Here is a 24,400-nt window from a genome sequence, read left to right as displayed (position 1 = left end):
AAAGGAAGACTCTGACTTCTGTTTGGTGATTCAAAGATCAGTATGGGAAGTCCTGAGCTGAGGTAGGGACTTGCAGTGTGGCCTATCTTGACCTCGCAGGAGGCCAGGGAGTAGTTGCTTCTAGAATTGCTACACGAGTCCTTTCTACTTCATAGGTATTGTCTAAGATCTATCCAGGGCATTAAATACAGTAAAAGCCAAATGGAGAAATGGAGATGTAAGACATACTAGTGTTTAAATAAACATTTGTCTTTGTTTTCTTAAACATGTATCTTTTAAAAATGTATCTAAGTATTGGTAATTCTGATTACTCAACTTGGAGCAAAGCCCATAGAAAGGAACCAAGCACTTGGCTCCATTCGATCTTGATTTTTACTGCCTTATAGTGACACAAAGATGTATCAGACTATTGTAGATACTGTTGGTGTCTGATCAGGATTCCATTTACCTTCTAGTAAACCCATCTCCCACCTGCTCTGAGAATTAGCCTTTGGTGGTTAACAGTGGCCATCTCTTCTCCAAACTTCCTCTTGGCCACTGGGAGCCATCGCACCCAGACATGCTTGGGAAGTTACACTCCCACTGGAAAAGATGGCTGGTAGTCAATGACCAAGTGATGAAAGGGTACAAAAGCTCTACCCCTGGCCTCAAGGTGTAGCCAAATCTGTGGTGCCACTTACACGCCAAAGCTCCCAGTGGGATAAGGCTGAGGCTAGACTTCAGCTGAGCCACCTATCTGTAGATGTTCTTCCTCTTTTTACTGTTTTCCTCATTTCCCCATAGGTTTCTCCTCAGTGCACTCCCTTAGTAAATCAATCAGTCAATCAATCAGTCAATCAATCAATATCTCACAGAGAGGGAGGGAGAGAGAAATATGTCAGTTTCAACTTCTAGGGAACGAGACCAAGACAAACACTCACTGAGAGCCATCAGGAAATCCTAGTAAGAGACTGTTGGGTCTCCATGCAGAGGGAGATAGTTGAACAAAGAGGAAGAAGTTGCATGTGGCATACAAAGGGATAGATGAAGTTAATTCTTACACAGTGGTCTGATGCCAGTACGCTCAGTATATTTAAACACATGTATTTAATTTCCGGCAATAGGGAAGTAAGTGCCTACAGTAGTATATTATGGCTTGGAATAGATAAGTTTTAAATTCTGAGCTACAAAAGAATCTATAAAATTAGAGGCCTTTCAAAAGTAAGCATAATGGATATGCATGGTAAGAAAGAAACCTAAAGATTCCTTATCTGCAAGGCTCGACATAGATCTAAGTGTTAGGTGTCTCTCCCTGTTTCCAGATTCTGAGAGAAGAACATTTATAATTTTAATCAGTAACTCATTTCAATGGCTAATGTTTCTTACAGTTTGAAAATACCTTATTTTAACCTAATGCAATTGCTTGCTATCCAATGTAAATTTCCTTCTTCTCTTCTGCCCTGTGTAGATTTGAGGAATTGCTGAAATCTTTTCCCTTTACTTTAACCAGAATTATTCTTATTATTTTCATTTGGGGCAGAAATGGAATGAGGGTTCCCATTCCTCTAGCCTAGGGACAGGGCTCCCTAGGACCTCCCTCTGGTTACAAACACATAGATATTCTTGATAAAATATGCTGATATCTGTGCTGGAATGGCAGAAGAGAAATGAAGGCTCTAGAAACAAAGAGGGAATCTAAAACTGGTAAGGCAAATTATAAGCTGATAATCTGGTGGCCTTAGCCAGTTGTGGGTCCAATATATATGCTAGGGTTTTGGAGTGGGATTTTAATATTGTCAGGAGCTCAGCTGAGCTGTCAAGTGTCCAAGTAGCCAATTAAAGCAACTAGCTAAAAATGAGAGTTCAGTCTTTAATCACTTACTGCCATGGTGGAAGCAAGAGACTAAAAGCAGAAAAAGCTCCAGCTTCCCTATTCCATTTTCCCCCATGGAAGTGCACACTGGTTAAGGGTCAGGTGGGTCAGCACAGATGTGGGGGGTGAAGGATCATTTCTTTGTTGAGGGAGCTTTGAACCCCTGCAGTGGGGGGCAGGGGGGAAGGGCAAGGGGGATAGAGTGGGAAAGTACTGGGGACTGTGAGTGGGGAATGTGTCTTCAAAACTTCCCCTTTTTCCTCCATAAGAAGGTTCAGCAGAGGCTCCCGAAGAAAATCTCAGCCCAAGACCTCAGATAAACAGGCTTAAGAATGAAGGTGCCTAACTAACTAGGAATGCAAATATGTGAACAAGCAAGGCTGACTGGGGGGCCCTGAGAATTGGAATGCTACTCCCCTGCCCCCCAGGCTGGTGGCAGGAGGGTGAGGGATGGCAGTTTTCCCTGTGAGCCTTTCTAATAGTCTATGGTTGGGCCTAAAATTCACACACAGATTTTTAAAGAGGAGCAGGACTCTGCAAATGCCATGTAAGTATAGGTTAAAATGTTCTTGTGCTTGTTAGAAGGCATATCATTGGAACTGATATCTTTATTAATCTAAGATCTTGGGAGCATTGTCTTTGGTAAAACGAATAAATTAACTTATATCCACTAGTCCACAAAAAGAAAAAAATAAGCTTCTTTTTGCCTGGCTCTCTATGTGGAACAAAAGTCTCACACTGGTACAGGCATACCTTGTTGTATTACCCTTCACTTTATTATACTTCACAGATACTGCATTTTTTTTTCCAGATTGAGGGTGTGTGGCAACCCTGTGCTAAGCTAGTCTATCGGTGCCATTTTTCCAACAGCATTTGCTCACTTTGTGTCTCTGCGTTATGTCTTGGTAATTATCATAACATTTCAAACGTCTTCATTATCATTACATGTTATGGTGATCTGTGATCACTGATCTTTGATGTTACTGTTACAATTGTTTTGGGGCACCACAAACTGCACTCATATAAGATGCCAAACTTGATCAATAAATGCTGCATGTTCTGAGTGTTCCATCAACCAGCTGTTCCTCAGATCTCTCCCCTCTTCAGGCCTCCTTTTTCCCTAGACACACGATATTGAAATTAGGTCAGTTAATAACCCTACAATGGCCTCTACATGTTCAAGTGAGAGGAAGAGTTGCATGGCTCTCATTTTAAATCAAAAGCTAGAAAATAATTCAGCTCGGTGAGGAAGGCACGTTGAAAGCCAGGGGAGGCCAAAAGCTAGGCCTCTTGCACCAAACAGCCAGTTGTGATGCAAAGGCAAAGTTCTTGAAGGAAGTTAGAAGTGCTGCTCCAGCGAACATATGGATGATAAGAAAGCAAAACATCCTAATTGCTGATGTGGAGAAAATTTTAAGGGTCTAGATAGAAGATCAAACCGGGCGCAATATTCCCTTAGGCCAAAGCCTAATCCAGAACGAGGCTCTACGTCTCTTCAATTCTGAGAGAAGTAAGGAAGCATCTTCAAAGCTGAGAGAGGCGAGGAAGCATCTCCGTAACATAAAAGTGCAAGGTGATGCAGCAAGTGCAGATGTAGAAGCTATAGTGAGTTTTCCAGAAGATCTCGCTAAGATAATTAATGAGGGTGACTACACTCAACAATCGATTTTCAGTGTAGGTGAAACAGACTTGTATTGGAAGAAAATGCCACTCATAGCAAGAGAAGAGAAGTCAATATATGGCTTTCAAACTTCAAAGGACAGGCTCACTCTTGCTAGGGGCAGCTGGTGACTTGAAGTTGAAGCAAGAGCTCACGCACCATTCAGAAAATCCTAACGCCCTTAAGAATGATGTAGATCTCTGCCCGCACTCTATAAATGGAACAACAAAGCCTGGATGACAGCACATCTTGGTTTACTGGATATTTTAAGCCCACTATTGAGACCAGAAAAAAAGAATGCCTTCCAAACTATTACTCAGAAAAAACATTCCTTTTAAAATATGACTGCTCATCCACAATGTATTTGGTCACGCAAGAGCTCTAATGAAGATGTACAAGGAAATTAATATTACCTCCATGCCTACTAACACAACATCCGTTCTGCAGCCCATAGATCAAGGCGTATTTTGACTTTTAAGTCTTATTAGTTAAGAAATGCATTTTGTAAGGCTATAGCTACTATAGATAGTGATTCCTTTGATGGATCTGGACAAAGTAAACTGAAAACCTGGGAAGTTTCCCACCCTTCTAGATGCCATTAAGAACATTAATGATTCATGGGACAAGGTCAAAATATCAACATGAATGGGAGTTTGCAAAGTTGAATCCAACCTTCACGGATGACTTTTGGGGGTTCAAGGCTTCAGGGGAGGAAATCACTGCAGATGTGATGGAGACAGCAGGACAACTAGGATTAGAAGTGGACCCTGAAGATGTGGCTGAATTGCTACAATCTCATGATATACCTTGAATGAGGAGTTCCTTCTTATGGATGAACAAAGAAAGTGGTTTCCTGAGATGGAATCTAGTCCCAGTGAAGATGCTGTGAAGACTGCTGAAATGACAACAAAGGATTTAGAATCTTACATAAACTTAGTTGATAAAGCAGCAGCAGGGTATGAGGGGACTGACTCCAGTTTGGAAAGAAGTTCTACTGTGGGTAAAATGGTATCAAATAGCATCATAAGCTCTGCAGAGAAATTGTTCATGAAGGAAGAGTCAGTTGATTTGGCAAACTTCATTGTTGTCTTTTTGTAAGAAATTTGTAAGAAATTGCCACAGCTACCCCAACTTTCAGCTGCCACCACCCTGATCAGTTGGCAGCCATCAACATGAAAGGAACTCCTTCCACCAGCAAAAAGATAATGACTTGCCAAAAGCTCAGATGACAGTTATTGGCATATTTTAGCAATTAAGGTGTGTGTGTGTGTGTGTGTATATATATATATATATATATATACCTTAACTAAGGTATATACATTTTTTTACACAATGCCATTTTGCTCACTTAATAGATTATAGTATAGTATAAGCATAACTTTCATATGCACAGGGAAACCGAAAAATTAATTCGACTTGCTTTATTGTGATATTCATTTTATTGTGGTGGTCTGGAACCAAACCTGCAGTATCTCCAAAGTATGCCTATTTAGATAATAGATAAATGTGGTGCTGGTATACACAGCAGGCTAATGACAGAATGAAGACCTTAGAAACAGTCCCACATGGACCCTTACAAATATTTGCTCCATGACAGAGGTGGTGTGACAAGTCATTGTAGACAGAAGGAAATATATATATATATATATATATATATATATATATAAAGTAAAATTATATTACTACTTCACAATACACAAAAATAATAAAATTAAATGTGAACAACAAAAAATTAAAAACTTTTTAGGAGACTTTACTAGAGAATCCTTTGATGACCACAAAGTAAAGTGAAATTTCATAACTAAGAAAAAATGCACAAACCATAAAGGAAATGAATGATAAACTGACCATATTAAAATGAATAAAATCTGTGGAAACAAAATAACACCATGAACAAAGTTGAGATGCTCACCATAGACTGACAGAAGATGTTAACAATGAACATAGCCACAGAAGGCTTAATAGCCAAAATATGGAAGGCGGTCCTTGAAAACAATAGGAAAAAATGAATAGCCTGAGAGAAAATGGTGAATGGGTAAGTCTAAGAAGGAGAAAACCAAATGCCAATAAACATGGAAGCTACTACCCAACCTTACTAGTACAGCTTTATGCAAATTGGCATACTCTTCAGATCTGTAGAACTATTTATCTTATAAAAATTAAAACAGACAAAAATATAAGTCTGATCACTTCAAAAGGAGGTGAGGATGGAAGGAAAGGTTTATGTAATATATCAGGAGAAGGTAACATGTAGCAATCTCGGTTGAATCAGAGATATAGAATCTCAGTGATTTAATACAATGAGAGTTCATTTAGTGTTCATGTCCCAGTCCAGGGGATATGATCCTGCTCATACAGCCTGTGATGAGGTCATTCAGGCAGCCCGGTGCCTCATCTTGCAGCTCAACTCTGTTCAAAGTCCATAGAGAACTCTTGCTGCAGCTGGAAAACGGGAAAGAGACCGTGGGAAGTCTCACCTCTTGGTCACAGTGACTTTAAAGGACCACACATCCCTTCTGCTCACATGTCAGCAGGACTCAGGTCATTGGCAACACCTTACTGCAAGGAAGGTTAGGAAATGGAGTCAAGTTTTATGCTCAGGAGAAAAAGGAAATGGGATTTGCTAAATAGCATAGTCTCTTGTCGCACAATAAAAATTCCTGTGCATTTCTAGTGAGGATATATATTGATGCACTCATTTTGGAGGGCAATTTTTAATAATGTTGTAATTACATATATCCTGATAACCCACAATTCAACTTAAATAAATAACCTACGAAAATCTTACACATATGTTCAAAGGAACACATACAAAGATTTTTTAAAAAATTCCTTTCAATAATGATTATTATTTTAATAAATAGGAAGCAGCCTAATATTCTGTCTATTGAGAAATGGAAATGCAAATTGTGATTTATTTATATAATGGAACATTATAGTGTAGTTTAAATAAATTTTAAAAATTAAATGTATTAGTTTAGATACATTTGAAAATGTGAATTAGATTAATGTAAAATATTAAATGATAAAATAAGTGCAAAACCATGCACACAAAATTTCAAATTCTACAAAACTATTTCCATTGTTCACGAGTAAATGCAAATAACAGTATAAAAACATGCCTGGAGGGGCGCCTGGGTGGCTCAGTCTGCTTTTGGTTCAGGTCATGATCCCAGGGTCCTGGGATAGAGCCCCATGTCGGGCTCCCTGCTTGGTGGGGAGCCTGCTTCTCCCTCTCCCTCTGCCGGCTCCCTCTGCCACTCCCCCTGCTTGTGCTCTCTTTCTCTCTCTCTCTGTCAAATAAATAAATAAATAAAATACATACATAAATAAAATCTTTAAAAATAAACATGCAGGGAATGATATGCACTAATCAGGATGGTAGTAAGCTCTGGGGATGATATGACAAGAAAAATGATTTGACTTCTTAAAAAAGAGAAAAGATTTTGCAGTGAATCTGGCAAAATATTACCATGTGCTGGATTTTGTGTACAAAGGTAACTGTTATATGTCCCTCTGATATATATTTGAAATGCATATGAATAAAATTATTCTAAAAATACAGTGAAAAAATATGTAAAAGATAACCCTAGCTAACCAGTCATCATTCTCAAATTATTTTAAAACAACATATTTTCACATATTGAAGTAGATAAACAATAAAAACAACCATAGTTCAATATAATTTCATTTATTTATTTATTCATTTTAAGTAGACCCCAACACAGAGTTTGAATTCAGGACCCTGAGATCAGGACTTGAGCTGAGGTCAAGAGTTGGATGGCTAACTGACAGAGCCACCCTAGCGTCCCCAATATAATTTTAAAAGGAAGATATTTTAGCAAATGAAACAGGAGAACACATTATCTAAAAATCTTAAAAACTCATTAATTACAATGTTTTGATAAAGGCAGATCTTTTGGGTTTTTATGGAAACTTCATTACATAGATGAGATTGATTAGATCATTGGCCATTGGTGATTGACTTTAACCTCCAGCACCTGTCCCCTCCCCCAAGTCAGGGGTGGGACCAAAAATTCCAACCCCCTATCACATGGTTGGCTCCCCTGGCAACCAACCTCCATACTTAAGTGGGGTCCAAAAGTCACCTCATTAACATAGCAAAAGACACCTATATTATTGTCCTCATGAAATTCCAAGTTTTAGGAGCTCTATGCCAGAAATGGGGATGAAAACCAAATATATTTCTTATTATAAATCACAGTATCACAGCCAACCTTTTAATTGATTTTTTGCTCTTCTCCTCACCCACTCTACTCAAAATGCAAAAGTTGGGAACTTGTCAATAAATAATAGCTTATGTAGTTAATAAGTGGTGACGAAACAGTCCTGTCTTAATCTTAATGCTTTAAATGTGTCATATCATTTATAGTATCATTTTCAGTATGTCACATGGAGCCATCTAGCTATTTACAAACAATCTAAATATTATTAGAGGCTGCTGTTCTCAGAATCCCATGAGTCTTTGACTTCGTGAATGAATGCTCCTTTATGACATATAATCCTTAATTTTAGGTTGTTTCAGCTGCTTTGCTGTGTCTCTTGAAAACATATTTAGATCCATTTATATTTCCTTGAGGTTGTGTATTCTAATAATGTGGTTTCTACTAAATGAATCAATACTTTTCCAACTTCATTTTCAGGAGTTTAAATTTGCTGGCACTGAAAAGTCATTATCACGAGAAAACATGTTCGAAGGCAGCAAGACAAATGGTGAAAAGTTCCCAGAGGAACTGCCTCAAATTAAGGAGTATCATAGCGTCCTGAGTAGGAGAGAGACTCAGGAAGCAAACTACCTGGGCTTGGACATAGAATTAAACTGTCTGTATCCATGTATCTTTAATTAAAAATATAGTAATTTTTAAATAGAGAATGGATTTACTAGTATATAGTAAATACTAATATATAGATAATACTAACATCTGCTCTAGAAAGATTTTATAAGGATTTTAATGATTTAGCATATGTAAAGTGTTCAAGAAATTTTGGCACATAGTAAGCACTTTATAACTGTTTATTCCATGAATACATTCCCACATTTTACACAGCCTAGTTTCTCCTGGGTTGGGAATCATACTCATAACTGTGAGTCTGGAGCCTTCCAGGCTGTTGATGCAATGACAGGATAAGTTAAGGTGTTACGCAAAAATAACTTGTTGAACAGCATATCACACCTAATGGGCAGATTTGTGGCTATACTTGTTACCCAAACAAATCTTTCACTGGCAGGTAACTTGAACAACGAATCACATGTTGGAAGAGAACTTTATATCAATGAGAAATGCAGACTTCTTCTTAATGAGCTGACCCCAACCTTTTTATTTTCCACACCTCAAAACCCACTGTGTGGGTCTGGTGTCAAGATTTAAGAAATATGAGGGGGGCGCCTGGGTGGCACAGCGGTTAAGCGTCTGCCTTCGGCTCAGGGCGTGATCCTGGCGTTATGGGATCGAGCCCCACATCAGGCTCCTCCGCTATGAGCCTGCTTCTTCCTCTCCCACTCCCCCTGCTTGTGTTCCCTCTCTTGCTGGCTGTCTCTATCTCTGTCGAATAAATATATAAAATAAAATCTTTAAAAAAATTTTAAGAAAAATGAGAATAAATTTTTCCTAATGTAATGATTTTTAATTTTTTTTTACATTTTTTATTTGTTAAACTTTTAAAAATTTTAAAACAGTCATAGATTTACAGAAGAGACTTTAAAATATTACAGAACTTCCATCCACCCTGCCCCCAGTTTCCCCTATTGTTAAAATTGCTGTGGTCATAGAAGCTTCTATAAACACTGTGTGCCGGTTTTTGTGTGGACAAAAGTCTTCAGATCAGTTGGATGAATACCCAAGCGCACAATTGCTGGATTGGGTGGTAAGATTATGTTTAGTTTTATAGAAACTGTCAAACTATCTTCCAAAGGGGTTGTTCCGTTTTGCATTCTACCCAGCAATGAATGGGAATTCCTGTTGCTTCACTTTCTCACCAACATTTGGTCTATAAAATTTCCCCCTTCAGTGTTAGCCACTCTAAGAAGTCCGTCTCTAAGGAGTAAGAAATGCCTTGTAAGAATAGTATCTCGTTTTAATTTGTACTTCCCTAATGACATATGATGTTAAGCCTCTTTCATATGTTACTTCCTATCCGTGTATCTTTCTTCTGGTGAGATATCTGTTCAGGTCTTTTGCCCATTTTTTTTTTTAAAGATTTTATTTATTTATTCGACAGAGATAGAGACAGCCAGCGAGAGAGGGAACACAAGCAGGGGGAGTGGGAGAGGAAGAAGCAGGCTCACAGTGGAGGAGCCTGATGTGGGGCTCGATCCCATAACGCCGGGACCACACCCTGAGCTGAAGGCAGACGCTCAACCGCTGTGCCACCCAGGCGCTCGTTTGGCCATTTTTAAATTATTTTCTTATTACAGAGTTTTGTATATCCTGGAACAAATCCTTTATCAGATACGTATATTGCAAATATTTCTCACAAACTATGGATTGTCTTTTCAATCTCTTATCAGTCTTTTGTAGAACAAGAGTTTTAGTTTTAATAAAATTTAGCTTATCAATTTTTTTTCTTTCATGGATTGTGGTTTGTTACTGTATATAAAAACTCATCACCACCCCAAGATCTCACAGATTTTATCCTGTGTTTTCTTCTACAAGTTTCATCATTTTGCATTTTACATTTAGATTTTTGATTCATTTTATTTTTGTGTGAAGTGTAAAGTCTGAGTCTAGGTTCCTTGTTTTTTTTTTTTTTTCATACAGCTGCCCAGTTGTTCTAGTACAATTTTTTGAAGAAAACCACTCTTTATCCATTGAATTGTTCTGCACACTTGTCAAAAATTAGTTGACTCTATTTGTGTGGTTCTGTTTCTGATCTCTATTCTATTCCATTTATCAATATGTCTCTTCTTTTGCCAAAACCATGTTGTCTTAATTAGAGTCTTAATGTTGGGTAATGTGAGTCATCCGAATTTGTTATTCCTTATTGTGTAAGACAGTTTAGACCCTTTGAATTTCCATATAAATTTTAGAATCATTTTGTTGATATTCATATAAAAGGGTTCTTGGGTTTTGATTGGGCTTGCACTAATTTTTTAGATTAAGCTAGGAAGAATTGACATCTTAATATTACATTTTCCATATCATAAAACAAAATATCGCACCATTAATTTACATCCTCTTTGATTTATTTTGTCAGTGTTTTGTGATTTTTGCATACTTTTTGTGTACACATTTTGTTAGATTTTTTCCTAAATACTTAATTTTTAGAAATTTTTATTGAGATATAATTCACATGTCATATAATTCACCAGCTTAATGCTCAATTTCAGTGTTTTTTAGTAAAACAGTTGTGCAGCCATTACCACAATCAATTTTAGAGGATTTCCATGATCTCAGAAAGAAACCCCGCACCTGTTGCTAGTTACTTTCTATTTTCCTCACTCAGTCTTAGGCAACCACTATTCTACTTTCTGTCTCTGTAGATATGCCTATTCTTCAGATTTGCAGAATACATAATGTTTTCAAGAGTCATCCACATTGTACATGTATTAATACTTCATTTATTTTTATTGCCAAATACTCTTCCATTGTGTGGATATACCACTTTGTAAACCATTTTGTTTATCCACTCATCAGGTAATGGATATTTGGGTTGTTTCCATTTTTTGACTAATGTGACTAATGCTGCTTTAAACATTGGTGTATGTTTCTGTGTGGACATTTGTTTTTAATTCCCTTGGGTATATACTTATAAATTGAATCACCTGTGTTATATGGTAACTCTATGTTTCGCTTTTTGAGGAACTGCCAAACTCTTGCAAGGTGACTGCCCCATTTTCTATGCATAGGGGCAATGTGTGAACATTCCATTCTCTTTACATGCTTACCAAATCTTGTTATTGTCCATCTTTATATTATACTCATCCTAGTGAATATAAAGTCATATCTCATTGTTTTTTTGTGCTTCCCCAAAGATTCATGATATGGAGCACTTTGCATGCCGTAGTAGATTTTTGTATAACTTCCTTAGACAGATGTTTATTCAAATCTTTTGCTCATTTTAAAATTTGGGTTATCAATCTCTTTAGCATCAAGTTGTAAGAGTTCTTTTCTTTTTCTCTTTCCTTCTTCCTTTTTTTTTTTTTTTTGTTAGAGAGAGAGAGCATGAGCAGGGGATGGGTAGGGGCAGAGGGAGAGAGAGAATCTTAAGCCGGCTCCATGTTGGGCCAACACAGGGCTTGATGTCATGACCCTGAGCCGAAATCAAGAGTTGGATACTTAACCAACTGAGCCACCCATGCGACCCAGTTCTGAGAGTTCTTTATATATTATAAACACAAATCCATTATCAGATATATGATCTGCAAATTTATTCCATTTTTTGATGTTATTACAAATTGTATTTGTTTTTGAGTTTTAACTTCTGATTATTGATTGCTAGTATATAGAAATGGAATTAACATTTGTATATGGGCCTTGTATGCTGCCAACTTGCCCTAGTCATTTCCTAGTTCTGGGAGGTTTTCTTTTTGTAAATTCTGGGATTTTTCTACATAGACAATAATGCTATCTGTGAATACAGACAGTTTTGTCTCTTCCTTTCCAACTGTACATCTTTTATTTCCTTTCCATTTATTATGAAACTAGTAGGACTTCTAGCATGAGGAAAGGTGAGAGAAGACATCCTTGTCTTGTTCCCAGTCTTAGGGGGAAAGCATTCAGTCTCCCATGATTACATATGTAATAGCTGTAGGTGGTTTATTTATACCCTTTAAGTTCAGAATATTCCCTGCTATTCCTAGTTTTTGAGAGGTTTTATTTTTTTTTTTTGATCATGAACAGGTGTTGAATTTTGTCAAATGTATTTTCTGCATCTATAGATGTAATCATTCTTTTTCATGCTCAGCGTGTTATTGTGTGGGACTACATTGAATGACTTATGAATGTTGAAGCAGCCTTGTATTCCTTGAACGAACCACACTAGCACTTACTATATTATCCTTTTTGTGTATTGCTGGGTCCTATTTGTTAATACTTGTTAAGGGATTTTTCTTCTGTCTTCATGGAGACATGTTAATTTCATTTTTTGTAATGACTTTATCTGGTTATGGGTTTGAATAATATGCGAGGACGTATTTTAGAAACACATGAAATGTATTTCTCCGCATTTATTTTTTAGAAGATATTTTTTTTTCATTAATTGTCAGATGGAATTCACTAGTGAAGCCATCTGCACCAGGCATTTTCTTCTTAGAAAGGTTTATAACTAGTAATTAAATTCCTTTAATAAATATAGTGATAAGTTTATTTCTCCTTGGAAAATTTTTGTAGTTTGTGTTTTCAAAGGTTTGGTCCATTTATCCTATCAAATTTGTGGATATAAAACTGCTCATAATAGTCCTTTATTTTCTTTAATGTCCATGGGATCAAGAGTGATGATCCTTCTTTCAATTCTGATATTGCTAATTTCTGTCCTTTTTATTTTCATGCGGATGTCCCAGCCAGATTTTATCAATTTTATGAGAAGATATTATTTTATCAATTTATATCTTCCAGAAGACCCATCTTTAGGTTTTATTGATTTTTCTCTATTTTTTCTGTATTCATTTCTAATTTTTATTATGTACTTTCTTCTATTTTCCTTAGTTTTAAATTTTCTTCCTTTCCCTATATTCCTAATGTAGAAGCTTAGGTTAATTAAAGTTCAGTTTTTCTTCCTGTAGTGCTTAGAGGGAAGTTTTTAGTATTATAAATTTCCCACTAAGTACTGTTATAGTTGCATCCCACAAATTTTTATAAGTTATATTTTCATCTTTATTTAATTAAAAATATTTTGAAATTTTTCTCAAGACTTCTTATTAGATACATGCATTACTTAGAAGTGTGTTGTTTGATTTCCAAATATTTTGGAATTTTCCACTCTTTAGTTATATTTTACTTCCATATGCTCTAAGAACATACTTTATATGACTTTTATTTTTTGAATTAGTAAGGTATATTTTATGGGCTAGAAAGTAATCTTCGATTGGCAAAAAATTTTGTGTGTGCATGAGAAGAAGGTGTGTTCTGCTGTTGTCAGATAGAATATTCTATAAATGTCAACTAGATCAAGTTCATTAGTAGTGTTCAAATCATCTATATCCTACTGGTCTTCTGCTGTTTAATTTATCAATTACTGACAAAAGGATATTGAAATCTCCAACTATAACAGTGGATTTCTCCATATCTCCTTTTAGTTATATCATGTTTTGTCTCACATATTTTGTCACTTTGCTCTTAGATACATAGATGTTGAGGATTGTCATGTCTTCTTATAGCATTGATTATGTAATTATGTAATATCCTTATTTATTCCTGATAATTTTTCTTGTTCCAAAGTATACTTTGTTTGAATTTAACATGCTACTTCATCTTTACTTTGATTATTTGATTACATATATAGTATATGTTTCTCATTCCTGTATTATTAACGTATCCGAGTCTTTGTATTTAAAGGGAGTTTAAAAGGGAGTTTAAAAAATCCATACAGTTGGATTTTTTCTTTATTAACCGATATGACAATCTCTGTCTTTTAATTGGTGTATTTAAGAAATACACATTTTAAATGATTATTGCTGATGTTGGCTTAAATTGTTACATATGATAACTACTTTTTATTCATGCCACTTATTCTTTGTAGTCTTTTATTTTCTGTCTTTTCTGGGTTTTTTTATTGAGCCTTTTTAATGATGCAGTTTTTATTGCAATAGGTTATACTTTAAGAAGAATTATTTTTAGTGTTTTCCTTCAGGTTTACAATATAGATTTTTAAATAATGTATATTCACTTTCAAATAACATTATACTGCCTCAGGTGTAGCACAGATATTTTAGAAGAGTGTAATCTTAATTCCTCCCTCCCATCCCTTGTGACACTGCTGTGGTGTATTTCACTTAGCCACATGTCCTCTATCTGTAAGGTATTTTCTTCCCTCTCTCCAGCTTCCTTCAAAATACTCTTTTTTATTTTAGTTTTCTTCAGTTTAAATATGATATTCCTAGGTGTTTTTCTTTCTCAATAGTCATCTCTTTGGTGTTCTAGATCTCCTTGGATTTACAGGTTGGTGTCATTTAATTTTGGAAAGTTCATGGGCGTTATTACTTCAAATATTTCTTTTGCTCTGTTCTCTTTTTTTTCTCCTTTTGGTATCCCAATTATGTGTATACTGTACCTTTGATACTGTCACACAGTTCTTGGATGTTCTGTTCTGTGTTTGCTTGTTTGACATTCTTCTTTTTCCTCCATGCATGTTAGTTTGGAAAGCTTCTATTGATCTATTCTTACCTCAGCTCTGTTGAGTCTACTGATGATCCTGTCAAAAGCATTCTTTATTTCTACTACTGGGTTTTTTTTTTTTTTTTTTGCTAATTTTTAGCATATCATTTTGATTCTTTCTTAGACCTTCCATTTCTTTGCTGACATAACACATCTGGCCTTGCATGATGTCTACTTTTTCCACTGGGACTCTTAACATGTAATCATAGCTATTTAAATTCTCTTGTCTGATAATTCCAACATCTGTGTCATATCTAAATCTAATTCTGATGTTTATTTGGTCTCTTCAGAATGTATCCTTTTTCTTGCTTTTTTGGCTCTACTTGTGATTTTTTTTTTTCTTAAAGAGGGACATGTGGTATCTTGTAATGGAAATTAGATTGTGTTTAATGTTTGTTGTACCTATAGGTAACAGAGGCTTCAAATTCTCTCTGTGTCCTTGGTATTGTCTCCTCTCTTAGTTTTGGGGTTTCTCTTTTTACTTCTTCAAAGAGATAATCTGTGTCTTCCGGCAATTTTAGCTATAATTCAGTTATGCTAGAGGTTTTTTGAAGTGTGGGTAGGGTGTACGGGAGGAAGAACATTCTGTGGTCTTGTGACTCTCAGTCCTGGGGGCATCGTCTTCACAGTGTTTCTGTGTTTCCCCATACCCTCTAATCCCTTCTTTACTACAGTGTTCCCAGTCTGTTTCCTTAGAGGATGATTTGAGGTTTAAAATTTTTTCCTCTTATAAGAAACAGAAATGCTATGGCTGAGGCAGAATTCCCTTCCCCAAATGGGACATGTTTCAGAATTGCACTCTGGTGAATTCCATGGCCTTGGAGATTAGGCTTTTCTTTGGGAGAAAGATCTGCTAGGATTTAAAACCTAATGTAAACTATGAACATCAGTTAAAAATTATGTATTAATATTGGGTCATAAGTTGTAACAAATGTATGTTACTAATGCAAGATATTAATAATAGGGGAAATTTTGCAGGGGGAGAGGGAATATATGGGAATTCTTGGTATATGTGTTCAATTTATCTGTAAACCTAAGACTATTCCAACAAATATAGTCTATCAGTTTAAACCACACACACACACACACACACACACACACACACACACACGCCCCTATGGAAGTCAACAGAATAACGTATTGCATGGTGCACTGGGTGTTGTACGCAAGTAATGAATCATGGAACTTTACATCAAAAACTAGGGATGTACTGTATGGTGACTAACATAATAAAAATATTATTAAAAAAACCAACTTATGAATGAAATTTAAAAAAAAGAATAATGTTTCAAAGGAAATATGTAGCCTTAAATTTTTATGGTCAAAAGAAGGAAGGCTAAACATTAGTTATATGAATGTCTAACATAAAAAGTTGGAAAGAACAATAGAATGAATCCTCAAATAGGAAAAATGATATAATAAATATGAGAGCAAAAATTAATGAAATATGAAAGAAGCATGCAATATATTAAAGTTTTTTTTTAAGTTTAATGAAATGCATAGAAGTCTGGAAAAATGAACAGTAAAAAGAGAAAGCACAAACAAAAATTTTAATAATACAGCAAAAATGAAAGGATAACTGGAAGACAGAAATAATCACCTTGTCAAATTCTCTGACAATCTGGAGGACACAAATTATTTTCTGTGAAAAACGTATCTTTCAGAAATTGACTCAAGAAATAAGAAAAAATTTAGCTGTGCCACTGGTATGGGCATTTAAGCCTTTACAAAATATTCTCTGCCCATTACGCCTCCCTAAAGAGCCTACCAGTGAACACAATTATATGTACACAAGTGCCAGTCCTAACTAGTTATACAGGTAATAATACAAATACAGGCAAGATCCATAAAAGGAAAATTGATATATTGATCCTCTCTAAAGACTTCTGCTCTGTGAAAACCCTGTCAAGAGAATAAAAAGACAAGCTACAGACGTGGAGAAAATGTTTGCAAAGCACATATCTGACAAAGATTTTATATCTGCAATATATAAATGACTCTCAAAACACGAAAATTAAAAAACAATCCAATTATATATAATATGGGTTAAAGACATGTTGAGACATTTAATCAAAGAAGATATACAGATTTCAAATAAGCACATGAAAAGTACTCAACATAATTGTCCACTAGGAAAACACAAATTTAAAGCCCAGTAGTATATAGCCACACATCTATCACAATGGCTAAAGTAAAAAAAATTGTGAAAACATCAAATGGTAAGGATGTAGAAAACCTGGATTGCATTGTTAATGGGAATGTAAAATGGAACAATCGGCGTGGAAATTAGTTTGACATTTTCTTTTAAAACTAAAAATGCACAGACTAGTTGGCTGATCTTTGACAAAGGAGCAAAGGCAATACAACAGAGCAAAGGCAGTCTTTTCAACAAATGGTTCTAGAGCAGCTGGACATCCACATACCAAAGTGAAAAAAAAAAAAAAGAAAATCAGTGTAGACACAGAACTTACACTTTTCACAATAAATATCTTAAAAATGTATGATAGGCCTCCATGTAAAACACAAAACTATGAGACTCCTAGAAATAACAGCAAACCTAAATGATCTTGTGGATGGCAATGACTTTTTAAATACAACAGTGAAGGCACAAGGCATGAAAGAAATTGATAAGCTGGACTTCAGTAAAATTAAAAACTTTTGCTCTGAGCAAGACGATGTCAAGAGAATAAGCAGACAAGCCACAGACTGGGAGAAAATATTTGCAAAGGACACATCTGGTAAAGGACTGTTAGCCAAAATATAAAAAGAGCTCTTGAAATTCAACCATAAGAAAACAAACAACTTGATTTAAAAATCAGCCAAAGACCTTAACTGACACCTCACTAAAAAAGATATGCAGATGTCAAATAAGCATATGAAAAGATGGTCACTATCATAGGTCATTAGAGATACAAAACTTAAACAAGGATGGGATACTACTTTATACCCATCAGAGTGGCCAAAGCCTGGTGTGCTTACACTACCCAATACTGGTGAGGATGCGGAGCAACAGGAACTCTCATTCATTGCTGATGAGAAATGCAAAATGGCACAGACACTTTGGAAGACAGTTTGGTGGTTTCTTAAAAAAACAAACAAACAACTAAACGTGTTTTACCATATGACCCAGCAATGACGCTCTTTGGTATCTACCCGAAAGAGTTGCAAACTCATGTCCACACAAAAACCCGCACATCGAAGTTTATAGAAACTTTATTCATAATTGCTAAAACTTGGAAACATCCAAGACATTCTTCAGTAGGTGAAGGGATAAATAAACCATGGTACACCCAGATAGTAAAATATTATTCTGTGCTAAAAGGAAGTGAGCTATCAAGCCATGTAAAGACATGAGGGAAACTTAAGTGTATATTACTAAGTGAAAGATGCCAATCTGAAAATGTAACATTCTGGAAAAGACAAAAACCGTGGAAACAGTAAAAAGAACAGTGATTTTCAGGGGTTGGGGAAAGGGATGAATAGGTGGAACATGAGGATTTTAGGGCAGTGAAAATACTCTGTATGATATTTTAATGATTATATGTATCATTTATTCATTTGTCCAAACCCATAGAATTTTTAACACTGAGCCATAGACTGAGACATAATGTAGACTGTAGACTTTGGGTTATTATGATGTGTCAATGTAGGTTCATCAATTGTTATAAATATCCCTTGCTAGGGGAGGATGTCAATAATGGGGGAGGCTATACATTTGTGAAGGTATGGAGTATAAGGAAAATCTTGTATGTTCTGCTCAATTTTGCTTTGAATCTAAAATTGCCCTTTTAAAAAAGTCTTTAAACAAAAAACTAATATTTACACACTCATACAAACTTGTGCATGAATGTTCTTAGCAGCTTTATTTGTAATAGACAAAAAACTGAAATAATCCGGGGCGCCTGGGTGGCACAGCGGTTAAGCGTCTGCCTTCGGCTCAGGGCGTGATCCCGGCATTATGGTATCGAGCCCCACATCAGGCTCTTCCGCTATGAGCCTGCTTCTTCCTCTCCCACTCCCCCTGCTTGTGTTCCCTCTCTCGCTGGCTGTCTCTCTCTCTGTTGAATGAATAAAAAAAAAAAAAAAAAATCTTAAAAAACTGAAATAATCCAAATTTCTTTCAGTGGGAGAATGGTTAAACACATGAAGGCATATCTATACCATGAAATAGAATACTGTTTAACAACAGAAGAACAACTCTTATTATACACACAACTTGGATGGATTGTCACATAATTATATTGACTGACAGAAGCCGATTCCAAAAGTTTACGTAGTGTACAAACTAATTTATATAACATTCTTGAAATAATGTAGCTATAGGGATGGAAAACATATCAGTGGTGTCTCGGGGATGGAGCTTTAGAGGGAAGTGGTATGGATGGCTGTAAGTTGTAACATGTGATAGAACAGTTAGTTCTGCATCTTGACTGTGGTGGTAGCTCCTAGAGCTACACATTAAATAAAATTGCATACGACTACATATACATGCACGTGAAAGCATGTGCAGCTGGTAAAATATGAAAAAGGCGTGGGACTCTACTGTCAATTTCATGGTGTTGCTATTGTATTGTAGTTATGAAAGATGCTAACATTGGTGGAGGGTGGATGAAAAGTGCATGGGTCCTCCATGTGTGTGTGTATGTGTGTGTAAAACTTCCTGTTATTCTATGCTAAATTAAAGAGCTTAAAAATAATGTTTCTTGTAATAGAAGAATTTGATATATTTTGAAGTGAATTAAAATATACTAAAGCTGACCCCCTCAAAAAGGAGAATTACAGACCGATTTCCCTAATGAATATGGACGCCAAAATCCTCAACAAGATAACTTGCTAATAGAATCCAACAGTACATTAAAAGGATTATCCATCATGATCAAGTGGGATTCATACCTGGGATGCAAGCGTGGTTCAATATTCGCAAATCAATCAGCGTGGTACATCATATCAACAAGAAAAGACTCAAGAACCATATGATCCTCTCAATTGATGCCGAGAAAGCATTTGACAAAATACAGCATCCTTTCCTGATTAAAACCCTTCAGAGTGTAGGAATAGAGGGTACATTTCTCAATCTCATAAAAGCCATCTATGAAAAGCCTACTGCAATTATTCTCAATGGGGAAAAGCTGGAAGCCTTTCCCTTAAGATCAGGAACTCGACAAGGATGCCCACTCTCGCCACTATTATTCAACATAGTACTAGAAGTCCTTGCAACAGCAATCAGACGACAAAAAGGGATCAAAGGTATTCAAATCGGCAAAGAAGAGTCAAAATGTCTCTCTTCGCAGATGACATGATACTCTATATGGAAAACCCAAAAGAAGCCACTCCCAAACTATTAGAAGTTATAGAGCAATTCAGTAACGTGGCGGGATACAAAATCAATGCTCAGAAATCAGTTGCATTTCTATACACGAATAACGAGACCGAAGAAAGAGAAATTAGGGAATCCATCCCATTTACAATAGCACCAAAAACCATACGTTACCTTGGAATTAACTTAACCAGAGACGTAAAGGACCTATATTCTAGACTATAAATCACTCTTGAAAGACATTGAGGAAGACATAAAAAGATGGAAAGATATTCCATGCTCATGGATCGGAAGAATTAACATAGTTAAAATGTCCATGCTACCCAGAGCAATCTACACTTTCAATGCGATCCCGATCAAAATACCGAGGACATTTTTCAAAGAACTGGAACAAAGAGTCCTTAAATTTGTATGGAAACAAAAAAGGCCCAGAATCTCCAAGGAACTGTTGAAAAGGAAAAACAAAGCTGGGGGCATCACAATGCCGGATTTTGAGCTGTACTACAAAGCTGTGATCACAAAGACAGCATGGTACTGGCACAAAAACAGACACATAGACCAATGGAACAGAATAGAGAACCCAGAAATGGACCCTCGGCTCTTTGGGCAACTAATCTTTGACAAAGCAGGAAAAAACATCTGGTGGAAAAAAGACAGTCTCTACAATAAATGTTGCTGGGAAAATTGGACAGCTACATGCAAAAGAATGAAACTTGACCACTATCTCACACCATTCAAAAAGATAAACTCCAAATGGATGAAAGACCTCGATGTGAGACAGTAATCCATCAAAATCATAGAGGAGAACATAGGCAGCAACCTCTACGACATCAGCCAAAGCAAACTTTTTCATGATACATCCCCAAAGGCAAGAGAAACAAAAGATAAAATGAATTTATGGGACTTCATCAAGATTAAAAGTTTCTGCACAGCCAAGGAAACAGTCAAAAAAACTAAGAGGCAGCCCACGGAATGGGAGAATATATTTGCAAATGACACTACAGATAAAGGACTGGTATCCAAGATCTACAAAGAACTTCTCAAACTCAATACACGAGAAACAAATAAACAAATAAAAAAATGGGCAGAAGATATGAGCAGACACTTTTCCAATGAAGACATACAAATGGCTAACAGACAGATGAAAAAATGTTCAAAATCATTAGCCATCAGGGAAATTCAAATCAAAACCACACTGAGATACCACCTTACGCCAGTTAGAATGGCAAAAATAGACAAGGCAAGAAACAACAATTGTTGGAGAGGATGTGGAGAAAGGGGATCCCTCCTACATTGTTGGTGGGAATGCAAGTTGGTACAGCCACTCTGGAAAACAGTGTGGAGGTCCCTTAAAAAGTTAAAAATTGAGCTACCCTATGATCCAGCCATTGCACTACTGGGTGTTTACCCCAAAGATACAGACGTAGTAAAGAGAAGGGCCATATGCACCCCAATGTTCATAGCAGCAATGTCCACAATAGCTAAATCATGGAAGGAGCCAAGATGCCCTTCAACAGATGACTGGATTAAGAAGTTGTGGTCCATATATACAATGAAATATTATTCAGGTATCAGAAAGAACGAGTTCTCAACATTTGCTGCAACATGGATGGCACTGGAGGAGATAATGCTAAGTGAAATAAGTCAAGCAGAGAAAGACAACTATCATATGATTTCTCTCATCTATGGAACTAAGAACTAGGATGATCGGTAGGGGAAGAAAGGGATGAAGAAAGGGGGGGTAATCAGAAGGGGGAATGAAACATGAGAGACTATGGACTATGAAAAACAAACTGAGGGCCTCAGAGGGGAGGGGGGTGGGGGAATGGGATAGACCAGTGATGGGTAGTAAGGAGGGCACGTATTGCATGGTGCACTGGGTGTTATACGCAACTAATGAAACATCGAGCCTTACATCGGAAACCAGGGATGTACTGAATGGTGACCATCATAATATAATAAAAAAATCATTAAAAAAAAAAAAAAGAACTACACACCTAAAAAAAATATATATATACTAAAGCTGGAACTGCTGAATAATTTGGTAACATTACAGATGGCATTTTCATTTAAGCAGTAACTAAATTTAAAAAAAAATCTTACAGGTAAAAAACATATATGATTTTTTATGTTATATGAAACCACACTGACAAATTATTATTTTGGGATGTAGTCACTCATGCATGGATAAATATGTGTCAAATATACCAAACATTTTTATTACCAACATTTTTCCATGAAAATTATGTTTAACTAACATTTAATTTGCTTTATTAACTGATTATTTCTGGTGTCATTCTTTTCTTACTATTCATTCCATGATTTCTACACTATTTAATAACTAGTCGAATTACCCTCAGGTATTTCTATCTTAGCTGGTGGCTCTCAAAATTTATTTTAAATTTTCTCTAAGGTATTGTTTACAGTTCATATTGCCTCATAGTGAAGGTTATAGTGGATATATCTATAAAAGTTGAGACCCGTGTTTTTTCCTCAATACCTTTAGAGCAGGGTTGAGTGAATGGGCTTAGCAGTCAATTTCATCATGTTAAATATGTTCCACATTGATGTTTTCATGTTTTGGAATTTTTGACTATTAAGACAGACATTTTTATTTTGAAAAGTCTTGATCATGGGAATGTATTTCATATTTGAGTAACTTTTCCATTTTATTGAATGATAACAGTTACTATTTTTCTTTAGTGACAATTTCATGAGACTCTAAGATACTTCATATGTTTTAGTTCACTTAATTACCACATATCTTGCGAAGGTCCAGGTACAGTTTACATGTGAAGTAAATGAGACAAAATAGTGAGTTATTCAGTATCAGAGAGAGCAAGTTGACTTTTTTTAATTTAAAAAGAAATTTTTAGCACTTCTTGTGTGAGGTGCAATTTAATATACTAGGGATATAATGGCGGGATACAAAAGAAGCAAAAAACATCCCAACCAATAAAAACAAGACATGGCACTCATGGAGCATAATCCTAAGTAAAGAAATTATTATTTTTTGATTCATCAAGGTAGTGACAGTCTTTTTTTCTCATTAATGCAATTAGTTCCTATAATTAATTTGTTCTCCAAACTAATTAATGATTCTGTGGGGGTACTGAGTAAGAAATATTAACCATAGGTTTGCAAAAGGGCAATGATAAATATTCTCTTATTTAGAGTCAGTAACGTAATATTCCTTTGGGTTATAGTCTCTGCCTTTTCCTTTGTCACAGCTCCTCCTCTTCCTCAACAAAGTCAGAAAATATAATACTTCTTTCCTTCAAAAAGTAAGTATCCACCATGGCTTTGAATCCGTAATTTCAATCTGCATTCTTCAAGTCTGCCCAGGGCTGCCCAAGGTGTGGCCCTCCAGCTTTCAGCACCATGGCCAGAGCACGAAGTTATTGACGAAGGGGAAAAAACATAGTCTGGGGGAAATTACACAGAAAGGTCCACAAGGGTTTCTTCTGCATTTTAATGCCAGCCTCATGATATACAAAATGTGACCTATGCTATTTAAATGTAACTGTCATACCAGGGCCTCCTCACCTAAACAGATAGTAGTTTGGCAAGTTTCCCTTCACTCTCTTTTGTGCTATGCAGTTGTTCTTAGTGTTCACTTATAAAAATGTAAGGAACGTTGTTTGCTTACTTTTTTCCTAGTACAGCTTTGAAGTAGGTTTAAGGGATTATCCTGCTTTTTATTCCGATGGCTATCTATAGCTCATTTTTCACAAAGTAGAAATTCCAACTAGTTAGAGAAATTCATTTTGCCTATTGTGTGTAAGTCAAAGTGATAAAAATATTTGTAAGTTTGTTATTATAAAACAAGTGTTAATTTACTAATTCAAGTGTTAAGTATGTTCCCCAAATGAACTCTATATTTATTTCCTGTACAACTCAGTATCCCTTCCAGATATTACATGTAAAATTAAATTTTGGTAGCTGGTGAGTCCGTATGAAATGAACTAGATTATAATTGGTATAAATATTGATTATTTTTAAATGCCAAACTCCCTTCTTCTGGAGCAGGGCTAATTTCTTCCTTGAGGGGAATCACACTTCTTTCACTTTCTCTTTCTTTGCTTCATATAGGACTTATCTTCCTGCTCATTTCTGGAGTGGGCCTGTGACCCAGGCCTGGCCAATTAGAGCCATAGGGATGAGCAGAGAAAGACATATGGTCCACGTTTGGTTAGTACACATTAACTTCACAATTTTTGATGTATCTCTGGGGAAAG

This window comes from Ursus americanus, chromosome 22 (genome assembly GCF_024610735.1).
Source record: "Ursus americanus isolate L20-20 chromosome 22, mUrsAme1.1.p, whole genome shotgun sequence".
Classification (NCBI taxonomy): Eukaryota; Metazoa; Chordata; class Mammalia; order Carnivora; family Ursidae; genus Ursus; species Ursus americanus.
Note: the sequence above shows the minus strand (reverse complement) of the source record.